This window comes from Lepidochelys kempii, chromosome 6, assembly GCF_965140285.1.
Source record: "Lepidochelys kempii isolate rLepKem1 chromosome 6, rLepKem1.hap1, whole genome shotgun sequence".
Taxonomy (NCBI): Eukaryota; Metazoa; Chordata; order Testudines; family Cheloniidae; genus Lepidochelys; species Lepidochelys kempii.
Window position 1 is genome coordinate 79,233,311 of NC_136385.1, and position 8,403 is coordinate 79,241,713.

Genomic DNA, 8,403 nt, shown 5'->3' on the forward strand with positions numbered 1-8,403 from the left:
AAGACATTCAAAATTATGATTAGGTAGCAACATTCTTCAGTTAAAGGGCACATGTTGGGGGATTACACTGCACAAAAGAAGATATGCAAATATTTTGTCCCATCATTCTTTCTTCTTTTTGAACAAACTAGATCCCCAAAGTAGCTTGGAGGATACTTTATTTATGTGCCTGCTAGTTCAGGTCCCACCTACCAATTCATCATGTTCCTGCCTTGTGCCATCTGTTGTAAATGAATAACTCCACCTGCAACTTTCTGAAGTATGTGTGTTTGCTATTATGTAGATTAATGCAAAATGTATTTTTTTTTAAAACCAACAACTACAGAGTGCTTACGTGCCTAGCCAACCTCAGTAGAAATCTGTCATTTAGTATGCAATAAATCTGAATAACTCTCCAAAAGCACAAGAAAAAGTTAGGCCTGAGTTGTACTAAGAGTTGTACATATCTGTTGACCTAATTAATTGCCACAAAGTAATTATTAGTTGACTCAAGGTATGAGATACTACTATTTAAATGACACTTGCAACTTGAAATCACATGCAGAATCCTGCCATTCAAATACATGGAGTGATTATAAAGTCAGAAATAGTATTTGAATTTTGACTTTTGTAGTGCTGAGTTAACAATTCATGACAAATAATTTACTTGACATATTTCATCCTTTTTTTCCATTTGCACATGATTGGGGGATTTTTCCAGAAGATTTATTAATTTCTTCATTGAATAACTCTTTACCTGCAGTTCATTAGCAAATTTATGAATATTCACAGCTCTAAATGAGAGCAGCGTTTGTTAGTCACATTCACAACATAGTGTTGTTTTGGAACCCTGTTTTGATAACTTGCATAGCAAACCACAACAGCAGAAACTGCAGAGAGCAAATTTCACAACTGAATATATGACCTGAAAATTGCTTTTGGTGAATACCCAAACATTCAACCCAAAATGTTGCTTCTGGTAAATATTCACATTATTAAACTTGCATGCTGGAAATCTTGACAGAAAGTAAACCAAAAAAGGTTGTGAACACAGTAAATAAAAAATACATTTGCACATTTAAAAGTACATTGATAGAGGATTTAACCACACTGCCTGATCCTGGAATAGTGCTTATTATCCTGACTAGTCTCTTTGATTTCAGTAGAATTCCTTGAAGGAGTAAGTACTTCATTTGGAAGGGGTTTTTTTCAGGATCAGACTTATAGTTAGAAATTGTTTAATTCACTGACAGATGATCAGTACTTCATATTGTCTATGCACATAGGCGAATGGAATAGATACCTGATACATTTGTAGTTCATCGATTATATATACATAAATTATGACCAAAAAAAGCATCTATTTTATTCAGGTTTTAGTTCTTCTAATCTCCCATGGCTCTGTTCAGAACAAAATCAAACAAAGCCTTAGAAATTTCCCCACCCTGATTGTGCAGTTAGATGAAAATAAAAAAGCTGGCAGAAATTCATGAAGCTAAAGGAAGAATGATATACTACAATAGCTAAACAGAGCTAAAGAAGTCTAAAGAAGAATCCCTTAAAAATTTCACCACCTCATGTCAGCTACAAAAATTCAGTTCACTGCTATCAGTTTTGATAAGCAGCCTTCCTCACCGATGAAGCTATAAGATGATAATGTCATTCAATAACTCTCACACCCTTTCCTGCTATTTGTCCAGTGCAGGAAACTAAGGATTTTCTTGTCGTGTGGACACAACGGAAATATCCAGCAAGCAAATACTGACCCTCGCATGCAAACAGGTCCATATCCTTTTTCCGCTTGACAACTTCCTTCCTGCCTGCTAGGAACAAATCTACTCTTCATTTTTCCGGAGTTCTTTATACAGGCTACTCAGAAAGCCCCTGGGTAAGAGACAAACATTTTATTAATGTAAACTTCATCTAACAGCTGGATACCCATGCAGCCAGGCCCAGATTTACAGTAAAGGCTTGTTTGCTTCTTTCAATTATACACCTCTATTCCGATATAACATGACCCAATATAACAAAAATTTGGATATAACGCAGTAAAGCAGCACTCTGGGGGGTGGGGCCGCGTGCTCCAGCAGATCAGCACATCAGCATGTCTGGCTCCGACACGCTGCTCTGAGCAGCGTTTTAAGGGTGCCGGGCCGGGGCTGAGGGGTTGGATAAGGGGCAGAGGGTCTCGGGGGGCGGTCAGGGGACAGGGAGCAGGGGGGTTGGATGGTTCGGAGGTTCTGGGGGTGGGGTGGTCTGGGGACAGGGAACTGGGGCATTGGATAGGCTGTGGGAGTCCCGAGGGGCCTGTCATGGGGCGCGGGTGTGGATAGGGGTTGGGGCAGTCAGGGGACAGGGAGCGAGGCGGGGGGTTGGATGCGTTGGGGGTTCTGAGGAGTCAGTCAGGGGGCAGGAAGTGACTATTAATAATGGAAATGCTCGAGGCCAAGGTTCGATATAATGCAGTTTCACCTATAACGCAGTAAGATTTTTTGGCTCCCGGGGACCACGTTATATAGGAGTAGAGGTGTAGTAACACTGCATCTGAGTCACTAAAAACTGCATGCCAGAGACTAACATAAAGAGTTTACTGAGAAGTCTGGTCCTCACCTTAAAAACAAAACAAAATATTTGCATTTTTACTATTTTGTGAGGGTATTTTCTGAATACTTTTGTGCTTTGTAATTTATTTATTACTTAAGGTACTTTGCTATCTTGGCCAGAAAGGGGTGCTTTAAATACGCAAATGATAATGATTTTGTTTATTTAATTACATTGAACTAGGTTGAGGCTTAGCTCTAAGCCCAGGACATCAGGTTCTATGTAGCTGTGCTGATCCAGGAGCAACTCAGGGAAGGAACTAATTCACAGTTCCTGCCCTGCTCCCCACTTGCTCCCAGGAGAAGGTACTCAGGGCTTGTCTACACTTAAAATGCTGCAGCTGCACTGATGCAGCTGCGCCACTGTAGCACTTCAGTGAAGACATTGGCTATCCCAACAGGAGGGCTTCTCCTGTTGGCATAGTTAGCTACCGCCTCTTGCTGGATTATGTGGACAGGAAAAGCCCTCCCACTGACGTAACTCACAGTGTACATATTGCTATGTCAGTATAACTGCATCGTTCGGGGTGTGGATTTTCCACACCACTGAGCGATGTAGTTATTCTGACATAAGTTGCTACTGTAAACCAGTCTTTACTGGAGCCTTGCAAAGGGTGGAACTTACTTTCCTTCTCCCAACAAAGTGCACCCACATTGCATTTCCTTGGTACATGTGTAAATGACAATAGGTGCAAGGCAGTGGAGAGTCAGGCCTATCCTGTCTTGTTCCTTCTAGATATTTGACTACATCAGAATTGTCCCATTAAATTTGACAAATGTTTCGTTCAGTGCTTAGCTGAGTGCTCATACTGGAATCTCAAGAGTGTTGCTGACCAAGACTGAAATACAACATATTCACAGAGCTGAATGAATAAACTTGCACAAAGCTTTCAGGTATTGTGCCTAGCTCAATATTCTTTAACTTTCACGAGCATTAAAATATAACCTCCCCCAAAATATCAACATTATCAGTAAGTTCAGTTCATAATTGGTTGTATGCAGAAACAAGAAGACTGAGGCAAAATGGAGAATGGGGACATTCAATTAAATTTAAAGGTGGCAAATTCAAAACTGATAAATGGAAATACTTTTTCACAAAACTCGTAATTCAACTATGGAACAAACTCACTGCCATAGGAAGCTGATCAGGTCAAGAACTTACCAAGATTCAACAAGGAATTGGACAGTTATATGGATAAATGTACCACTGACACATTGGGCAGTCCAGTTCCTCCATTGATTATAGTAGCTTGCCAAGCAGTAGCTTTTTTGAAGATCTGTCAAAGAGTGAATATGTGGACACAACATGATCTACCTGGATGGAACCCAGCCTGTTCTTCTCTTTTCATCCACTGCCTCTTCATTCTATTCAGCATAACAGTAGCCAATACTTTGGCCGGGATTGATAACAGTAGGATTCCTCTCCAGTTCATGCATTCAGTAAGATCACCCTTGTTGGAAATGCCATGAGGAAACTATCTTCCCAGTCCTATGACACCTGTTCATTCACCCATATTTAGCAACAGACTCTTGTTAACTGCTTAATTAGAATTTTATCTTGGATTTTGTCAAGATCAGGAGCTATCCCCTGTTTGATATCTTTGATGGGTGCTTTAATTTCATTGGGTGTTATTGGTCTCTCTTTTATTTCTAACTCGACGTTGGCATTTCTCTTGAACCTGTGCATGATCTTTGGCTATGCACATGGAATGGAAATGCTCTTTCCATCATCTGATTTGTTCTTAGTGCAACACAACAGAGGTTAAATTCTGCTCTCAGTTACACTCATGCATTTTTGAAATAGCTCCACTGACCTCTCCTCTCATTTACATCAGTACAACCTCATTGATTGTTGTGAAAGCTACAATGCAAATTTTTGCTGTAATTTACACTAATATAAATATAGAATAATTGTAGTAACACACAGTAGGTAATATTTGGACCACATATTGGCCACATTTTGTTTAAGTATTAATTTGAGACCTGCAAGTTCAAGTTGTCAGTTGACTCATTTTCCTGAACATAAAGGTCATACAAATCTCTTTGAACTTGTTTCCTTGTTCTCTGCAGGAGTTCCCTGGAAGAACCCTTCTGTTCCACTTCTGCTCAGGATGGAGGGGGAGTTAGCACTTGATTCTTTCATTCAGCCTTGTTCTTTTTTTAAGTAGGAAAGTTGGTCTGAAGTGTGGAAGCTGTGACACCTGAATTACGTGAGCTTTAATTGCAGCAGAAACCTCTGATCAAAATAAGGACATGATTTGGAAGTAAATATTTATTTTCCAACCATCTTCCAACAATCTTCGATTCAAATGTGTGATTAGTAATGTACATGTGCAAGTTTCAAAACGAAGTATTGAACACCAATATATATTTAATTATACAGTGAGTGATGAGTGAACAATCTTGGTATTACACAGCTCTGAACTATACATACACATCATGGCTTAATTATTTACAGACTGTGTACACATCTTTCTACCCAGATTAGAGAGAGGTCAGACCTGTTAATCATAGTTCTGGAGGCATCAGGGTGAAATACTGATGCCAAAAGTCCCATTAACTTCAACAGGGCCAGGATTTCACACCAGTTGTTTAGCCAGAGCTGCCTATCTCAATCCCACGAAGAAACCGAACAAACAAATTTGAAGTATTCTTAAACTCTTTTTAGCCCTTTATAATCCAAATAAAAAAGCAGGTGGCTCTAGGAGCATACAGAATTGTAAAAGCCTGCAAAATCTAGCTGGAAATTAATGAGCACTTTTAATTCAAGCTCTCCAGCTGCAAAGTGCTTCTCTAAAAAGGATAAAAACAGGCTCCAGTGTCCAACACTGCATGTGTGTTACAGCTAAGCACATAATGGCTGCTCTATTTATCTGTACAGGTTTTCCACTCTGAGTCTGATCCTGATCTTGCTTACTTTGGTATAAATCAGGAGTAATACCATTGAAATCAATGGAATTACATCAGTGTAAAACTGCTGTGACAGCAGAAATAGACCCATTGGGGAGGAAAGGCTCAATACAAAACCAAATTTTGTTCCATTCTACTATTGTTTTCTTATTCAGAAAAAAAGTAGTTAAGATTTCAAACTGAGCTGAGAGCAGATAAAAACTTTTTTTTCAAGCGTGGATCCCTCCTAAACATAGACAATTTCAGTCATCCAGCAGAAAGAACGCAGATTGAGACCTGTTGCTGAGTTTAGTTGTTTTTTTTTAACTTTCCTTTTAAACTTATGTGTCTTTCTACTTTGCATATATATAGAAAGCTAAAATATTATGGAGTGGCAAAGATGCTCATAATGTTACAATCTCAGACAATATCTATAAAACATAGTTTACCAATAATTAACAAAGGTGTAGGTATTAAGAATAATGCTAATTCTCACAGAGCAGTCAATATGGAGATATTAAATTGTTTTCAACAGCCAGATTGTTAATCTCCTCTCCAAGAACCTATTTCTTTTCATGCCTGTAAAGGAAAGTCACAAAGGCAATTACAGCATTATTTAAGATAAGCACGTTAAAAAAATTTAATAGCACTATGATGTTAGTACCATTGTTCTGGCTTCAATTCCATCTGCACTTTCATTTGTATACAGTATTCTTTCCTGTCTAGACTGTTTTGGAGGGTTAAACAGCTGCTGAATTCCACCACAGAGGTGGCTGCATTTCAGTGGTTCTATACATGTCTCCTTGGAACCTTCTGGATGAAATGCACTATATATATATGTTTTCCAAGACCTACTGCACACTTTAGGATACTAAAAGAACAGAATTAATGTACATTTTAGTCCCCTTCCTACTCACAAAAATGGAGCAGGTGGCCGAGTGTAACAGAGGAATGATGTGTTATTTTTTTTATCAGGTGTATGAGTGTGCCTATTATTGCCAACAAGCTGCATGATCTAGGATTTAGTGTCACTCAGCAGAGAATCTGGGATTGGTTGCAGCACTCCAATAGTTTTTCAGTGTTCAGGGGGAAATTTAAAAATAAATCTAATCTTTAACATAGGTTTCATATTGGCTCTGACAACAGTACCAGTATATCTTAATGTTATTCAGTCAGTACTCAATCGGAGAATATGTATGATGGAAAAAGAGGAGTAGTTACATGAATAAAATAATTAATAATAATGCCTAGCTTTTATATAGCATTTTTCATCAGTAGATCTCAAACCGCTTTACAAAAGAAATCAGTATCATTATCCCCATTTAACTGATGAAGAAACTGTTAGTGCCTGCCATTCCATTGTTGTCATGTGTCTAGCTATGTTATTCACATTCAAGAACTTTACACTTATAAATATTTTAAACAAAGCTCTCAAGCAATTTACAAGTTTTAATTAATTAATCCTCACAACATTGCTGTGAAATAGTTGTTATAGCAATTTTATAGATGAGTAAATTGAGGCACCAGGAATTGAAGTGATTTGCCCAAGATATTATTCTAGTTATTGGCACAGCAGGGTATAGAGACCAGAACTGTTGATTCCATTTATACTGCTCTAGCCACTAGGCAACACTGTCTCTCTGATCTGTCTTAATACAGCTCTCTGACAGTTCCTCAGGCAAGTCACACTGTTGGTTTAAACTTAACACAGCCAAAACTGAACTCCTTGATGCAGAGTCTCTGCTGCACTAGACTTCTGCTCATTGCAGCAAAAGAGGGGTTACACAGATCCCTGATTTTCAAGGTAGGTGACCCAGTGTAGCCAACATAGTTACACCAGCTAGCTTCAGTACCATAAGAATCATACTTTAGTCAAGCATAGCCAGACTCTAGAGCACTCTGGCCATGCTTCAAGACACTCTGTGCACCAGAGTCAAGTGTGGAATGGCACAGATGCTGGCCATGGCCACATCAGATCTGCACAATGGTAAGCTCCACCACACTGGCAGAATTCGCAGCTGGCCAGATCCAGTTGTTTTCTCTTTTGTGCACTCCTTTCAGTGTGCCAGACCAAAACCAAGAGGTTAGTTCTTCATGTTTTCTTCCAAACCCTCTGCACTCTCCCCCCACCCAATTCTCTGTCATTTTTTACATCCATAATCCTGCCTCTCAACCAAGCTCATAATGTGGGAGTCATCTGCAGCCCCTTCCTCTCGTGCCCACACAAACACACTGTCCAAATCTTGCTGCTTCTTCCTCCAAACATTTCTAAGATCTTTCCTTTCCTTTTTTGTCTAGACAACCAAAACTCTCGTCCTTCTCCCATCTTAGATAATGTAACCTCTGGCCTCCCTAACACCCACTTTGCCCTTTCTGGTCAGTATAAGACAAGCTGCTGAACTTTGCAGTTGCTCTGACTACATTCCCCACCACCACCTTTGAATCCATGTGCTGGCTTCCCCTACATCAAGGTAAAGCTTTTTGGTCCTCTCTTTCAAGGTGCTTCACAGCTCTGTGGCCTCCTGCTTGTCCACTTTTAATCCACAGGTCATTACAATCTACTTCTTCACATCCCTCCCATGGATTCGCTGACACTTATGATATTGGCCATATGATGGCGAGGTTGAGTGGTGCCTGGAGATACTTGGCTCTTGTATTAGACAACAAAATGGGAAGTATATACTGTATGTGTACTAAATAGTTTATAAATGGTTAGTAGTTCAATTTTGCCTCAGTGATACCACTGTGCATCTTCCATATTTTCCAGTCTATGGAGGAGAGGCACCCTGAGCACAGAACTAACAAATCTGGATCGTAAGCCCTAAAATGTGAAATGTTGTCATCTTCTTAGTTTGGCAGATTCAGTTATCAGGAGAATGTCATGGTCCATAGAGACTGAATTATCCCTGTTACCCTAAGAGGAAGTCTCCCCTAG